General features: G+C 39.6%; 1 long non-coding RNA gene across 1 annotated transcript; it reads right to left on the reverse strand.

Moving 5' to 3' along the window:
- Positions 1-5220: 5220 nt before the first annotated feature.
- On the reverse strand, positions 5221-9196 carry LOC112431100 (uncharacterized). Its single transcript, XR_013096200.1, has 4 exons — positions 9120-9196; positions 8882-8946; positions 5525-5631; positions 5221-5335 (listed from the first exon to the last, which is right to left on the reverse strand). It is a non-coding gene; the product is annotated as an uncharacterized LOC112431100 (long non-coding RNA).
- Positions 9197-18240: the final 9044 nt, after the last annotated feature.

Here is an 18240-nt window from a genome sequence, read left to right on the forward strand (position 1 = left end):
TAGTTAATTTTTTAACTGTACACAAGCACTGGGACTGAAAACAACATCTTTGGTTTCATTCTATAATGGAAACAAGAGAGAAAAGTGTGAAACTGTTCATGCCTGTCTGAGAAAAGTGTATAAAGTGTGTAGTGACGGGTTTTACAGCCTTAAAAAATCTAAAATAATTGTAAAAAATAAAGCTGGCTACTTCGCAGATTTCACCTCTCGCTGGTTGTTTTTAGAACGTAACACCTGCAATAAACGAGGGGACTCTATATAAAAATACTGAGAAATTTCAGTCCTTTCTCTCTTTAGCTCTGAGGCGCGATGGAAAAATATCGATAAGTTGATGAACATCATCTACATATATATTCGGTAAATGCCCAAGACATCTTGAGAAATGTAAATCACCGCTTGATTCGTCCATTTGGTTGACTGTTTTTGGGAAATCCGACCTTAAACAAGACGCGAATATCACACCGGAAACGAAGTGGGAGTTTCCCCACCGGAAGTGGCATATGCTAAGGTGCGCATAGTCTATTGTAACTGACTGTAAAAAGTCAGCACAATGAAAATAAACTCCACCTAAACTTGGTTTATATCTGACCCAGATAGACTGCAGGTCATAAGTTCTTACCTGAAGTTCAGTTCACCTGACACTCGGATCGGCGGCCGCCTCGGGTCTGTCCTCCTGCCTCCCCTTTCCCTTGTTCCCTCATCCACCTGCTGGCCTCCACCACTTGCTAATGTTACTGAATCTGTGGAAGCTCCGCCATAGCCACCACCAAACAATTGAGTTATTTTTACACATCTGCCAGCATCTGTCCAATCCACCACCTTTCATTGTTCAAAAAAACATCGGCCCATAAAAACGAAAAATCACCATCGGCCCACCGAGTGCAGCTATGGCTGCTTAATAGTAATTTATTTTTGTACAGGGCCAGCAAAACAACAGTTTTCGAGGGCATTGCCATATTGGAATGCCGACTTCTCTGACGAGGCTAACCAGATCGCCGTTTACTCCAGCGACACATCGTTGTCAGGTCCGTGTTTTGATTTCCGAGGTAAGTCGAACGCAACACGCAAAGTAACGAATAAAGACCCTATCCAAATCCCAGTAACGATTAAGGCGTTCCTGATTTTGGCATAATAATGAGTTACCGTGCTCGTTACCTCAATAATAACGTAGTTACTGTAGCGCGTTACTTAATAACGCGTTAGTCCCTACACTGCTAATAACAAAGAACTGTAATGACAGGCATAATAGAGATGAAGAATGGACTTAAACATAGAAATAAACTCAAACTCAAAACGCTGGGTCAAAAGACTCAGGATCGTGACATGAACAGAATCAAAGTTTTCATTACATGGATGATTGAGCAGCATTTGATTAAATGAACAATAACTGCTCTTATTTGAATAAAGGAAAAAATGAGTACAACATCATATCTGAACAGAGAGATGTAACATGCACCAAATTCAAATTCACTGAGCCAGCAGCAAAACAGCTTGTAACATGTTGTTTTGTGTGATTCAGGTGGACTGAAAGAGTCTAATACAGGTAAACTATTAATAATATCAGAATATGAAAGACTGCCGTCCACTTTGGCTAACTAAATAAGATCCAGAAGAGGCAGAGCATTAACAAGAACACTGTCAGTGTCTGTGTGTCATAGTTCTGAGTCTTTGTCCCAGTGTTTTGCGTTGGTGGATTTTTCAATGTTGCTTATGCTATTGTTTTATTCTTATAGTAACTGATGTTTCCTAGTTTAGTTTTCTTGCTTGATTGTTTGCCTTGATAGCCAAACTTAACAAAACAAAAAGGTGGGGGGAGGAGGACTGGGTGGTTGAGCCAAACCAAAAAAATAATAAAACAAAAAGAGGTCAATAGCTTCCCTGTGCCTAAATAAAATAAAATGTAAAACAAAAAGGCCTATCTAGCTACTCGACAAAAAGGTCAGTAAAACATGCAAACGTGGCGTCAACCGCATAACCTAGTGCAGGGGTCGGCAACCCTGAGCACGCGAAAGGTTAACTGATGGCACGACCATAGTTGGACTGGCCATCCTGGTATGCCGGTGGTGATTTTTCGTTTTTATGGGGGGATGATTTTTGTTCGTTTTTTTTAATAACAGTATAAGCAATGAAAGGTGGTGGATTGGCCAAATGATGGCTGATGTGTAAAAATAAATCAGTTGTTTAGTGGTGGCTATGGCGGAGCTTCCACAGAGGCCAGCAGGTGGATGATGATGGAAAGGGGAGGCAGGAGGAGGAGGCAGGAGGAGGAGAGACCGAAGGCGGCCGCCGGTCCGAGTGTCAGGTGAACTGAACTTCAGGTAAGAAGTTATGACCTGTAGTCTATCTGGGTCAGATATAAACCAGGTTTAGGTGGAGTTTATTTTCGTTGTGCTGACTTTTTACTGTCAGTTACAATAACTCGTACTGCGTGCTAGCTAGCATGACGGAGTTTCTATATAGCTGGGTGAGTGCTATGATGTTACTGATAGTGAACTTTAGTTTATTCATAAGGTTAGTTAGTAGAGTTGCCAACCGTCCCGTAAAAAACGGAATCGTCCCGCATTCAGAGAAAATATTACGCATTGAGCTGAAAAGGAAAACAGTTTGTCCTGTACTTCAGCTAGAATGAAAAAAAGACACAAAGCTGGAGTTATTCTGTCTTTATGCTGCAGCCGTCTCTTCTTCTCTCATTCTCTCCCCCTGCCTCTCCTGTTGCTTCTTCAATCATGAAACTGATCAATGATCAGCTGATCGGCTTTTCTCTCTTGTTTGTTTATCGCCCACTTTGCGCCAGAAAGAGGAAACCAGCGGATGTCGCACTAATCAACAGCAGCACGTTTAAGCTTGATCAGCTGTTGTTAGAATTTATTTAATATTAATTTCTAGTATCAGCTGATGTTTGCTGGAGCCACAGCTGTAAAGCTGCTGGTCATGATATCGGGTTGGATATGTGGTGAGAGGGAATCTGAATGTAAGTTTTATTTGTACAATGAAGGAAGTTGCCAGGAGAATAATCTCCTCCTTAATGTCAGCAAGACTAAGGAGCCGATCGTGGACTTCACTACAAAGCAGGAATTACAAGCCCCTCATCATTAGTGGCACACCAGTGGAGAGAGTGGACAGTTTCCGATACCTGGGTGTCCACATCAATCAGGACCTGTCATGGTCCTGTCACATCAACACCGTGGTTAAGAAAGCCCACCAGCGTCTCTTCTTCCTCAGAAGACTCAGAGACTTCCATCTGCCACTGAAGGTGCTCAAGAACTTTTACTCCTGCACCATCGAAAGCGTCCTGACGGGAAACATCTGCACCTGGTTTGGGAACAGCACCAAGCAGGACAGACGAGATCTGCAAAGAGTGGTGCGCTCAGCCGAACGCATCATTCGATCAGAGCTTCCTGACCTGCTGACCAAAGCCAGGAAGATTATGATGGGCCTCTCCCATCCCAATAATGGACTCTTCTCACTGTTGAGGTCTGGGAAGCACTTCTCTTGAGGCCAAAACAGAGAGAATGAGGAGGAGCTTCTTCCCTCAGGCTATTCGGGCCCTGAACCAGGTGTAGGACTGGACTCTCACACGCATCACATCACCACATGCACTCTGGTTTTTCTTCTTGCACACTTCCTAAAATTTATAATTTCTTTTGACTAATAATCTCTTACATAAACTGTTATTTGTACATTTTTACTGTTATTTGCACAATTTTACTGTAAATTTTGTAGTAACCTGTAAATTTGTATATCTTACTGTAAACTACTGTCATTTAATGGTCGGGCACTGCACAGCTACAAGCATTTCACCTCATGTCATACTGTGTATGGTTGTGTGTGTGACAAATAAAATTTGAATTTGAAGTTCACCTAAACCAGGCTTTCTCAGGCAGCTAACACAAAGATATGGAGCGCCAGGACTGCCAAAATGAAATAAATAAATATATCATTAAATAATTAATTAAATGTGTCAATAATTAATTAAATGTGTCAATAATTAATTAATTACATGTGTCATAACTATTTATTTAATTAATTAATCCCAAGTTTAATTAATTATTGCCACATTTAATTAATTATTTAATGGTGTATTTAATTAATTCATTATGGCAGTCCTGGCGCTCCATACACTTAAAACACGCTGTGAATAAAATATTCAGTGAAGCACAACTCATAACCTGCTCCTGATATTTTTAGTTTTTATTGTCTCAGCTGCAGGGTTTAAGGGTTAATTAATTATCAATTAATGACAGTGGGTGTGAATACAGATTATTGAACTGTAAAACAGGAGAAATAATAAGCAAAGACATTCGCCTCGTCAGCCATGCCACAATTTATTGGACAGGAAAAAGCAAACCTTCATGAATTCATCCACTAACTTCTGAATTCTATAACTATAGCCTTGTTTGTTTGTTATGTCTTTTGTTACAAATAAATGCATTTATAAACAAATATGCATAAACACTTAATAAACACATGAACTCAACATGAAATTACATGGGGTAAAGTTCATAATATTCATTTATGCATTTTTATGTTTTTTATATGTTCTTTTATGTAGCTATGGACGCATTACTGAGTCTTGCAAGAATGCCAACCTTACAAGCAGCGACAGTTTTTTTTTATTTAATAAAAGATGAGCAATAATTGTGAGAACAAGAGAAGATGTAGCCAATTAGAAACAACTGTCAAAATGTACAACATGCAAGCTAAGAAAGCAAAGTGGAACGATGTTGCCATAATTTTAGTGATCGTTGTATCTTTTCAACATTCATTTCAAAATCAGTTCTCTCATATTTCCTCTTTATTATTTTCATCACTGTTTAAGAAACTTAACAAAGTCTTATAAAGCATCTAAACCAGCATCATGAAGTGATGTTTAAAGATCGCAGCAAGCTTACAGCATCTCTCAACTCAACAGAAAGATTGAAAGTGTACAGGCTCAAGGACATTTCTGATATTATCACATGCAATTACAATCTGGCTCTCTCTCGGTGTTGATGTGTATGTACAATGTGTATCAGTTGTTTGTCCCCGCAGTTTACAATACAGAATGCGCATGTTCCTGGGGCTTTCATAAAGATTTCTATTCACATTGATACGATTCCTTGGATCACAAACTGTTCTAACTTGATTAAAGTTACTAATGATGAAGGTATTCTTGCGCTTACAGTTACCATTATTATCTCTGATGTTCCTGTTTGCTATCAGATCATCACATCCCCCTCGTGGGATTGCGCGGATTATATGCTGGTTTTGGAATTTCCGAACACGTCCGTCAGTCATGCAGAGCACAATGACAGAGAGCGCCACCAGCAGGAAAATGGAAGTCTTCATTGTATTTCTATAGCAAAGAAAGTAAACAGAGTGAATATATAAATCAGTATTATTTCATTTAATTTATTAACTTGTTTATTTTTGTTTCCTAAATGTTAATCGTGCTTAACTATTAAAGTAAAAATACAATAGATATTTAAAACTACAAATTAGATTATGCTAATGATCCAAACAATAACTAGCAAAGATGTCTCACCTTGTCTTCTTTTTTCAGTTAGCCAAAGTGTGATTGGATGCCTTGAACACCCACAGTTGTTGGCAGGAGTTGGTTGAATGAGGAAGATCTTCAGTGTAGGAAACTCTCTGAAAAGTCAGATTGTTTGCAGTGAGTTCATATGGCCTGTAAATGGCCTGTATTTGTATAGCGCTTTACTAGTGCCTAAGGACCCCAAAGTGCTTTACATATCCAGTCATCCACCCATTCACACACACATTGGTGATGGCAAGCTACATTGTAGCCACAGCTGCCCTGTGGTGCACTGACAGAGTCGAGGCTGTCGGACACTGGCGCCACCGGGCCCTCTGACCACCACCAGTAGGCAACGGGTGAAGTGGCTCGAACCGGCAACCTTCCGATTACAAGGCAAACTCCCGACTCTTGAGCCACAATCACCCCAGAGGAAAGGTCAGCACCTGCATATCTGACCAGTTTGAATGAATTTATATCTAAACAGAAATCAGTTAAAGCTTTCACTATGCAAGTAAATATGTAAAATATTCATATAATTAAAATCACAAAATAAAGATCAAGTCATGTAATGCTGTCCATAACTGGTTGATTACGATGTCTTTGGTATATACGGATATATTGATATCCTTATAACTGTAGTTCTTTTAGATTTTGTATGTCATCTTCAAAAATTTCACAAAAGGTTATTTTTCCACATTGTTTGTCTTTAGATTTTATTTGAAGATTCTCCTGCTTTGAAACTCGAGTGGAAAACTAAAAACAGAAACATGTTTTGGATTAAGAGTTTAGTGCAGCTAAAGCTATAGTATTAGAGTGGATATCAAATATGTCCAAAAGGTTAAAGTGGCATTTAGCAAGTAGGGAAAGTGTAAGTGAAAGTGGTGCAAAGAAGAAGTCACAATAATTTGTTTTGTAATTTAATCCATTCGTTCATTTTATTCTGCTTATCCGTGGCCGGGTCACGGGGGCAGCAGCCCAAGCAGAGAAGGCCAGACCTCCTTCTCCAAAGCTTGTATCTGCATCTCGTTTTTTTCGGTTACTATCCAAAGCTGGTGACCAAAGGTGAGGGTAAGGACGTAGATCGACTGGTGAAGTGAGAGATTTGCGTTTAAGCTCAGCTGTCTCTTCAGCATGGACTGGTAAAGAGTCTGCAGCCGCAGCACCAAACTCACTTTGTGTAGCTGTTTGGGAGATAATCTGGAATTTAATTTTTCCTTCTTCACAGTTTCAAATTTTTTAACTGAGCTTCACTTTTCACTTCACAATAATAATAACCAAGTAATTTCTTATTTTGTCTTACACCGTTTTACGGGGCAATCGTGGCTCAAGAGTTGGGCGTTCGCCTTGTAATTGGAAGGTTGCCGGTTCAAGCCCTGGCTCGGACAGTCTCGGTCATTGTGTCCTTGGGCAAGACACTTTACCCGTTGCCTACTGGTGGTGGTCAGAGGGCCCGGTGGCGCCAGTGTCCGGCAGCCTCACCTCTGTCAGTGTGTGTGTGGATGACTGGATATGTAAAGCGCTTTGGGGTCCTTGGGGACTAGTAAAGCGTTATACAAATACAGGCCATTTACCATTTTACCAAAAGGTTGTTAGAGATTCAGATTTGTCACTGTTGACTTTCCGTGCATAAAACCTTATAAACACTGAGCTCTAAATGGTTTGAAACTCTAAATCTCGAGTCTAAAAGGGAGCATGTTTATTTTGAAAGCCTTGCAGATGAAATTTGTGGGCGATTCTTTCAGTGCTGATGTTATAACAGCTACTTTTCACACTTACTGTGTGCGCTGTCCTTACTGCTGTGAAATTATGTGTCACATGTTGTAAAAATTAAGCTAAGATGAATGCAGCTCATATATTTTGACACTGTGATGTTTGTGTGTCCTCAATGCAAAGACTGCAGGTTGCTGGAGAGTTAATAAAAGTGACACTACCTTGATGTTGTTTGGCCTCACTGTTTAATAATCTTAGAATTATTTAATACTTCTTAAAATAATAGCCATGTGAACACACTTGCCAACCTTGAGACCTCAGAATTAGGGAGACATTCAAAAGGGCTGTTGGGGAGGGGTGGTATACATACATACATATATATATATATATATATATATATATATATATATATATATATATATATATATTTTTTTTTTTTTTTTTTTTTTTGTATATATATATACAAAAAACTTGAATCTTACAATGTTTATTTATCGGATAAAATAAGTTAAATGTCACCGTTATTATTGTCCAGCCGGAAACAGGCCAGGGGTGTCCAAATTCAGAGTCTGCGTCCACCTGAGGACCCGGCCTTCGTGGTCTAAGTGGGCTGGGTCCTCCAAAAGCCGGGCAGACCGGAAATGAGCAACTGTGAAATTGGACGGTCTAGCCTTCAGAATTACGTCACGAGCTCTCTCGGTGGAGTGAAACTCAGGTGTCTGCTCCTTGCTATCTAAAATATAACCGGACGCTGGTGTAAATTTTCGACCATCTCACACTTCTGTTTAATCAGTTTTCTGTTTGACGTTTATTCAGCTGTGTGAAAACCCCGGAGGAATCCTCCCGAGGGATTAATAAAGTTTTATTTAATCTCATCTAATCTAATAACTTTAATCTCAGCCAAACCGATTTACTCACGAACAAATAAAACCCAATAACAAAAACATGTTTCAGTTATTTAAGTGACTTATATATCATGTTTAACCTGAGTAGCGAAAGACCGCGGGGGTTTGAAAACGATGTTCCAGGAGTTTGCTGTTCTCCCCGGCTCAGATATTTGAAGTTTACACAGCTATATTGTCGCCTGAAAATATGTTAAAAGTTTATTTTGTGACCCAGAAAGAGTAATAAGAGTAAAATTAAAACTAAGTAGCTGCAGTAGTAGTATCCATTGTTGGAAACTGGAATTGGCTGGGCCAATCTGGGATATGGTTTTTCAATTTTGTTGTCCGGGTGGAAAATCGGGAGAAATTGGGGAGAATGGTGGCTCCGGGAGACTTTTGGTAGCGGCACTGAAATTCGGGATTCTCCCGGAAAAATCGGGAGGGTTGGCATGTATGCATGTGAATCAACATTGCAGTTATTGTTGACAGCAGGCCTAAAATTTTATGATATTGGATCATGAAACTGTCCTCAGATATTAAATGTAAATGATTTGTTGCTGCCACAGGATTAGTCTTTCCTGCTTTGGTTTTGATGGAGCTGATGATCTGTAGGAACAATGATATTCTCCTCAGAGAGGTGCAGCATAAAACAGGACTTTCCTGCATTAAAAGACATCCAGCGTAGTGTTCTTACTCTACCTAAATGGATCTGTTACATTAGTAATATATGGGAGTTGTATTTAAGTCCTTTCCACATGAGGACACTTACCTTATTTTGTGCTTTACTGATGAGTGGTTGGTTAATCTGCAGTGGTTGAGGTATGTGTCGGTCGTCTGGAAGAGAAGGTGAGAAGACGTCTTTAATGAATGTAATGCTCTGAAGGTGTCAGTGATTACTGTGAATTCATAGTAAAACTGGATTTCAATGAAAAGTTTATTTAAATTTGAGCATAAATCCATAAATTTGGTGTGTATAAATATACATAATATAAATAAAAAATTCTTACCAATTGAGGAGTGAAGACTTGATGAGCAGAGATCACGTCTGGTGCAGCTCAGACACGCAGTTCTGTCACACAAGCAGAAGAACTGACACTTGGCTCTGGAGGCTTCAGTTTTTATACATTTTAAGTAGCTCCAAAAATAATCAAGACCTACGTCACTAGTGCACCAATTGTAACACACTTCTCTTTTTGTGGTTCAGAAAAACATTGCAAATATGAGGAGAAATGACCACAATAGCATGCAGATGTGCTTTGTTATTCACAGCTGAGTCCTGCAAGCAGTTCCTGTGGCCAAACTATTGACAATGTCTTTAAATTATTTTTCTTTACATAAATAAACTGAGTGCACCTAAGAATTGCAGGCAATTGCTTTTCAGTTTTACATTTCAAATAAGGATCCAAATGCAGACACAACAGAGAAAAGGGAAGAAAAAGTTTATTTAATTAAAACAAAAGTCAAGGCTCAACACAGGCAGGAGAAAAACTAAATATACCAAAATTAAATAAGGACATGGAAAAAAAGCACACAAGGGACTGGAGATGCAACTTCACATGGCAGAAATTTCTTATTGAAAACAAATTTTAAAAGACTCCTAAAATGTAAAATAAAGACACTAAAATCATCAAATAAGAACCTCCAGCAGGTTAAGTCTCAAACACAACTGAAGATGAACACACCAGACCCCCAGGGGCTCTTACTGTTACAGTCCACCCTTTTTGTTCAGTTCAGGAAATCCTGTATTATCCAGTTCTGTATTTCATAGCATTACCAGGCCACTTTCCCTGTAAGAATCCATTATGGTGGTCAGAGGGCCCGATGGCGCCAGTGTCCGGCAGCCTCGCCTCTGTCAGTGCGCCCTAGGGTGGATGTGGCTAAAATGTAGCTTGCCATCACCAGTGTGTGAATGTGTGTGTGAATGTGTGTGTGAATGTGTGAATGACTGGATGTGTAAAGCGCTTTGGGGACCTTAGGGACTAGTAAAGCGCTATACAAATACAGACCATTTACCATTTTCTCTCTTCACTCCCAGCCAGTTGTCAGTCAGAGGAGCACATGTGCCATCTCTTATACTTTGTTCAAAGCCAGATAGTTGGACACAAAAGAAACCTTTGATAATAACCAAACATAATATCTGTGTACTAATAAGCAAACACAATGATCTTTCTTTTACTTTTTACACATGAACACAAACCTGACGAAACAAAGCAAAGATGAAAACCAGCCCAAAGTGACTTTAAAGCGATTGCCACAGTGATTCTACCATAGAAACCTGTACAGGTAGAAACAGAGGCTGCAGTCTGACTGCCCATAACTGTCTTTCCTTAGGGATTATTCAACTATTCTGATTCTGACTGATTGTTACCTGTTGAGGGTCAGGGTCTGGCTGGTTGGTCGGAGTCAGCATGCACTCAGCTGTATCATCACTCTTCTTTGTTAGCTCTTTACGTTAGCATGTTGTCTGTGCTGTTGGTTTGACTTTGTTTTGTCTGTCTGCCTGACATGCAGATTACCGAAGATCATTTCTGAAGCAACAATTAACAACATCGTCTGTGAAGGTTCTCAGTCATCCAGGTCATTGTAGTCAAAGGAGCTTGCAAAGAAAAGCGTCTGGACTTCTTTAAGTTGCTTGAAGACGTTTCACCTCTCATTCGAGAAGCTTCTTCAGTTCTAAGGTCAAATGGTGGAGAGTCCCAGATATAAACCTAGTGGGAGTTTCCCCCCACAGAGGGACAAAAGGACCCCCTGATGATCCTCTAATCGCCTGAGCCAAGGTGTGAAACTGGGTGTGGGTCCCAATCAGCCAGAGTTTCGGGTGTGTTCATTCTCCAAGCATGACATCCCGGTGTACTTCAGACCCAGCAACACGCTCAGACAAAAACTGGTTCACCCGAAAGACAAAACGCCAAAACACAAACTTAACAATGTGGTGTATGCTGTACAGTGCAGCGAGGAATGCCCAGACCTCTACATTGGAGAGACCAAACAGCCACTTCACAAGCGCATGGCACAACACAGAAGAGCCACCTCCACAGGACAAGACTCAGCAGTCCATCTGCATCTTAAGGATAAAGGACACTCTTTCGAGGATGCCAATGTTCACATTTTGGACAGAGAGGACAGATGGTTTGAAAGAGGAGTGAAAGAAGCCATCTATGTCCACTGTGAGCGACCATCTTTGAACAGAGGCGGGGCTTTACGACACCAACTCTCTGCCATCTATAATCCAGTTTTGAGATCCCTTCCCAGACGCCTTAACGCCCACTCACATCCTGGGCCATCTGACCTCAGGAATTCGCATGATAAGGTGGGGCCAGGTTTCACAATGAACACACCCGAAACTCTGGCTGATTGGGACCCACACCCAGTTTCACACCTTGGCTCAGGCGATTAGAGGATCATCAGGGGGTCCTTTTGTCCCTCTGTGGGGGGAAACTCCCGCTAGGTTTAAATCTGGGACTCTCCACCATTTGACCTTAGAACTGAAGAAGCTTCTCAGATGAGAGGTGAAACGTCTTCAAGCAACTTAAAGAAGTCCAGACGCTTTTCTTTGCAAGCTCCTTTGAATTAACAACATCATTGTAAGAGTAACGTAATTAGCAAATTTAATACAGGATTGAGTTAGATTACTGCATTATTAAAAAATGTAATGAGATTACAGTAACAGTTTGTAACACATTCCTTGTGCTCAGGACATCTTTAACATGAGTTTTCAGGGGACAAAGACACAAACAAAACAAACATATGACACACAAATAGTCAGGTCTGTTTTTTACAGATGCAGAGCAACACTAACATCTGCATTCACTTCTACTCAGTGAGCAATACACATATTATTAAAGTTATATGAAATTATGAACTTCTTTACCTTTTGTGACACTAATTCTGTCAGAAAACAGTGGAACATTTAGATCAACAATTTAATTCTGAAATCCTAATCTTTGAAAAGCAACACTGTTAAATCATTGAAAAGATTTAATTGTGCATGTCAATACAAATGTGACCTAGGGGTTTGACTGTCTGGTTATAGCTACATGGGTTTCTTTTAGCTTGCAGGTCTTTCACAGAAGAACAAAAAACACCCCCGAAGGCTCAAGATTTCTGATGGTCAGTGCAACCTCACACACTAAGTTCGTCTAACCATCAGATTTCAAACAATTAAAACACAGTAATAATAATAATCAAAGTGTTTTTATTGAGTTTTCAGAAAGCATATCATTCATACAGAAAAGCTCGAACTCAAGTCCTACCACACAGTGTAAGACAAAACTATACCCAGACAGAGGAAGAAAAGAAAAGGGGGAAAAAGAAAAAAAGAAAAAAGAAAAAAAGAAAAAAAAGAAAGAAAAAAAAGAAAGAAAAAAAAAGGGGGGGGGGGGGGAATTGCCAGTTATGGAGTGGAAGGAAAATTAAAACACAGTAAGTTATTGTTTTGTATGTGTCATGATGATAGATTCATTTACGGGTATCACAATGCTCATATCTGAAAGTAAACTGTGATATATATCCCCAACTAAGGTTACTACTAAATGAAGGATCTGTCACGGAGCAGTCGTAGTGTGCTGTGGAGCAGGCAGGATGGAGGACGCACACACAGGACTCGTAACCAAGAGGTTAACTTAAAGTGCAGTTTATTCACCGGGATGACTCATCAGAGAAATAAACATTACTGAAACAACCAAAATCATGAACATGAAACTAGACTGGACACTGGAACCTAAACATAGAGAACCCATAGGAACAGGACTAAGCGCATGAACAACTGCCAAACACAGCACAGGGAGGACATGAACATCAACTGCCAAACACAGCACAGGGAAAACACAGGGCTTAAATACACACTGGGATAACGAGGGCATGAGACACAGAAGGGGAGCACAGCTGGGAGTAATCTGACATGACGAGAGCAAGGGAAGCAAAACTCAATACACTGACATAAGACAACGACTTTCAAAGTAAAACAGGAAACAAAACAGATGCCGACATAATTTAGGGATACAGCAACCATAGAACACAGAACAGAAATAAAAAAGACTAGAAAAGATAAGCGATGACAAAAATTCAATAATGATACAAAACTGAAAACATTGGGTCACCAACCCAGGACCGTGACAGGATCGCCCCAAAATGACTAAATATATAAAGGCACTTTCCAGAAGAAGAAGTTAAAAAGATTTTATTTATTGTACAAGCAATATCTGCACAGGAATTACAAATTCTGCAGACATATTACCTTCTTACTGAACCTGAATAACTCACACACAGACGTGTCTGCTGCTTATTTTTGTTAAAACATGATTTTTTATCTTCTCTTCAAATCACATTAGGCATCTTTAGGGCATCAGTTTGACCACTGAAGAACATACATGCTTTATCTTACATGAAAAAGTCTGTATTATGCCTGTGTCATTGTACCACAAAGACAATGATTGCAACACTGTGCTTGCAAAATAGAAGAAATAAGATGACCAGCAAATACATAAAAGATGGTAAAAGTGATCCCTGTTTAGTTTCTTGTCTGCTATCAGTGTTGGGGAGTAACAGAATACATGTACCAGAGTTACATATTTAAAATACAAAATATGAGTAACTGTATTCCGTTACAGTTACAGTTTAAAAACTGTAACGGACTGTGAGCTCAGGAGTCGCTGACAGTCCCCTCTGAGGCCTTCCCAAAATTGCAGCCTAAATTCATGCTCCAGCCATCTGCCATTATCTACAAGAAATGCTGTCAAACCTAAAATGAGGATGTGGTCTCTGTCAGAATTAATAATTTAAGATTGTCATTTGTGCTAAGATATATACAACCATTTCTTCTATGTGTCCTAATATGGTTGTCATTGTGCAGAAAGAGCTCGATCAGCTTTAGTTCCATTACTTGCGTGTGTGCTGATTAAAATAAAAATGTACCTTTGTGCAGACAGGAAGCAGCCTCGACGCAATAATTTCCCATTGTAGCTTTAGAAACCAGACTGTTCTGTTCTATTAAAGTGCAAGACTTCACACCTTTAAATGTTCAATAATGTACAAATAAACAATTACAGTCAGTGAGTTAGGTCTGATACATGTAGTCAATCTAATGAATCAATATTAAATATAAAAAGTACAGAACTGAAAATAAAATGAACATGTAATGGTAAATGAACTGGTTCTCATATAAAACTTTTCTACTCTCTACAACTTGCCTCATTCACCCAAGTACTTTTCTCTATGCTTTTCTCTGTAAGCGCTTCGAGCCTGTACTTTTTTGCTTTAACTTGAGTAATGAAGTTGAATCAGTACTTTAACTTTCACTGGAGTATTTTTTAACAGTAGTATTTGTTCTTCTACTTAAGTACAGAATGTCTGTTCTTTTACCAACTCTGGCTGTCTCTCAGTCTCAGAACACCCACTTGTTGTCCAGCGGTGTCCTGGGAATATGGGAACTAGACAGACTGGGGAAACAATGGGAGGAGACACAAAGATGGAAACAGTTAAGGGACACGAGACATGGAGGCAGAGAGCGAGAGAGAAGGAACAAGAGACAGAGGGACAAACAGAGAGAGCAAGAGACATGAAGGTGGAAGAGAGGGAAGAGAAAGAGGCAAGACGGACTGGGGAACATACATGAATGCACACGACAGACAGAGGGGACATGGAATGAAACACAAGGAGGGGAATATGTAAAAAGAAAAATTAGACATGACAAACACAGAGAGGCAGCGAGGTACACAGATGATGAAGACACAAAGAGAACCTAATAGACAGTGTTGGGAAGGTTACTTTTAAAATGTATTCCACTACAGATTACAGAATACATGCCCCAAAATGTATTTTGTAACATATTCCAAATACGTTACTCAATGAGAGTAACGTATTCTGAATACTTTGGATTACTTAATATATTATCATGCTTTTTACAACTACATGAATGTACTATTGCTGTGTGACTTATTACTATTACTGAAGGTTACTCTCCATACCAATACCAACTAGATTTTTAAATCTTAATATAAAATGAGTAACAGTAGGTGCACATTAGGTAAGGCTGCACTTTTTGCAGCGATCTCGTATGGGAGTGTTCAGTCTGACGTCACTAGCCGTGTCTGGGTCTAAACTCCGCTGCAGGCCCATATATCAAACGATCACTATAGCATTACTGAGAGTTGAAAAACTGTCTAAAGTCTTTCATCTTTAATAAAATGATCAGTGTTCTGCTCTACCAGGTGTAACAATTGAGTTTAACATCCAGGCATCCATGAAAACGGAATTTATGACATTTAACGGAGTTAGAAGTTAGCAGGAAGTTAGCTCGCTAGCTTCTATCTAAATACAATATAGCATGTCCTGACTGCGGGGTTTTGGAAACAAATGAAAACGTACAGCTCTGTTATCACTTCCAGCATAAATGAAGACAGAAAACTAAACAGCAGTGATGTTTGTAGGGTTACTGAAGTTGGGCTAGCTGGTATATAATGATGTGCTACGTGACCGCTAGCGACAGAGCTATGTTAGCATAACATAAACAAGCTTTTTTTCCACTCGATAAAAGTTAACGTGAGTGTTCTCGGTGGTCAGGAACAAATGTAATCGCATGGCAGAATGCTGTAAAAGGGCCAAACTTCAGCCAAGAGAACAACTGAGATAATCCATCCACAATACGAGGTTAGTCATTCATGTACTGCTGCATGGGCTGGGCTGTAGTTACATCCTAAGGTTTTAAAAACTGAGCTTAAATAAATGATTAGCGGTAATAAAAGCCGAGGGAGGTCAACAGTGATCACTGACTGTTTTAGGAGCTTTTTGAGATCAAATAGAAGAAAATGCAAAACATTAAACGTGTTAACAACACAAAAGCCATATTAAACGCAGACTACTTTAGACCCGGAAGTAGGATTCGTCGCGTCATCACTGAACAACCGGATAGAAAACTATTCCGCGCGTATATAAAACAGGTCCGCGGCTCCAAACAGTAGTAAAGGGACCTCTGACTAATCCGTCGGTTTCGGTGTCGGGCTCGTAGCTGAAAACTAGCTTTGCTTTGTTGTCTGGGTCAAGTTTGCTAGCGAGAGACAGAGAGAGGCGTTGAAAAGCTGAGGCTACATTCTTTAGGGCTATACCTGTAACACTTTGCCTATTGCCTTCATATTAAATCATTTTTTGAATAATAATTGTTAGGTTTATATTGTTGATTGTCATTTATGCTTAGAAATATGCACTCATATATGCTTAGAGTCTTATAATCGATTGCATATTGATAGTATGTCTGATCCTTAGCAGTCTGCAAAGACTGTGTGCCTCCCAGAGCACTCTGGCATACACACACATCTTAAGGTCATGAGAGAGGTCGTGCCTTCTCTTACTGATTTGTGGTATAGGAGGACACCTACTCTGTATCTGTTTAATAAGTATAAGAGCCCTTTGTTTAGAAGGACCGCTGGACGCCTGGCACCAGCTTTAAGGAGTCTTCACAGGATCACATCTTGACCACACACACACACACACACGACACACAAACAAGGTACTCTTTGTTTACATGTATACACCTATGTAAGACGTCATATGTTAATGATTCTTATGCATAGTCATATAACCGCAATAAAGAGCAGTGTTACGAGGGAGCAGACGAGAGTGGCTGGGGTTCGAGCGTCAGGAACAGCGCTCGTCACAGTTCTCTCCCTCGTGCACGAGATCAAACAAAGAGCTCTGGTTGGTGTTCAATGCTTTTTGCTGTTGTAGTATAATTGTCTCGTTACAGCGGTGGGTCTGTGCTAGACAGACCCATCAATAATTTTAAAAATGTTTTCTATGGGCAGAAATCTGTGCCATCAGAAACTGAATTTGAATAAGTTCAATTTGAATTTGAATTGCTCAGATTGAATCTGAATTGTAACTTGAATAAATGCTTTTGAAAACTGAATTTGAATTAGTCTAATTTGAAATTGAATTTCTGGTTTGAAAATGATCATCACTAAATTGAAATTGAATTTTATATTTTGAAAATGAATTGATTTGCTTTGAAACTGCATTTTATCCTTTAAAAATTCAGCTCTCGAATAATTTCAGTTTCACTTCTCACCATTCAGTTTCAGTTCTACAATTCAATTTCAGTTCCAAAATTCAGTTTTTTGGAACTTACATCCGGTTCCGGTTCAAGCGCAGATTAATAGAACTACGTTTTACTAGCGGACCGAAAGTGTTACCGACGGGAATCTACAGCGTCTTGAGCTGAATTAAGACTTCAGAAGTCATTCGTCATGTCGAATAACCAGCGAATAAACTCTCAGGTTGGTAATAAATGTATTACATGTATAAGAACAAGCGTCATGTTAACAAATGATAGCCGTATGGCAGAGGTGTGGACTCGAGTCACATGACTTGGACTCGAGTCAGACTCGAGTCATTAATTTTATGACTTTAGACTTGACTTGAAAAAATGTTCTAAGACTTGTGACTTGACTTGGACTTTTACACCAATGACTTGGGACTTGAATTGGACTTGAACCGGTTTACTTGAAAAGACTTGATATTTCACCCCAAATATAAAATTTAACATGCATATTATATAGAGATTGAAAATGTGACGTCATTCACGGGTAGAACCGCAAAGGATTCTGGGAACTCGTGGCAAGAAGTACTAGCGCACGCAGGCTTTCAATTAAAATCAGTTACACAGAGATAAAAAGAAACACAAAAATGTCAAGAAGCTGTTGTATTATTAACTGCAATAGCCGGTCGCATGACAGCCACGGGACGCCGACGGGTAAAGAGATCGGTTGTTATCGGATTACGACGTTTAAGAGAAATTGTTCGAGCCATGTTTCCGAAGTGACAAACAGGCGACGGATGGCCTGGATTGCAGCCATTCAAAGATCAAATATAACGTCCCAGAACCCTCCAGCTCACAGGTTAGTCTGCTCCAAGCATTTACACAAAGGTCAGTCTGCTGTTGTAGTTAATACGTCATTTTCATAACATAATTAGTGATATAGGTTACAAGCAAGTCTGGCGCTGAACAGAAATTGTTGCGCTATGCTCCTTTATTTATTGTGCATAAATAGTGAATTGTCCTGACACAATATTGCGTTTCGCTTCTGTTATTATGGTACATTGACAAAAACATATACTTTTATTCACAGGATAAAA

The sequence above is a fragment of the Maylandia zebra genome, unplaced genomic scaffold (assembly GCF_041146795.1).
Source record: "Maylandia zebra isolate NMK-2024a unplaced genomic scaffold, Mzebra_GT3a scaffold03, whole genome shotgun sequence".
NCBI lineage: Eukaryota > Metazoa > Chordata > Actinopteri > Cichliformes > Cichlidae > Maylandia > Maylandia zebra.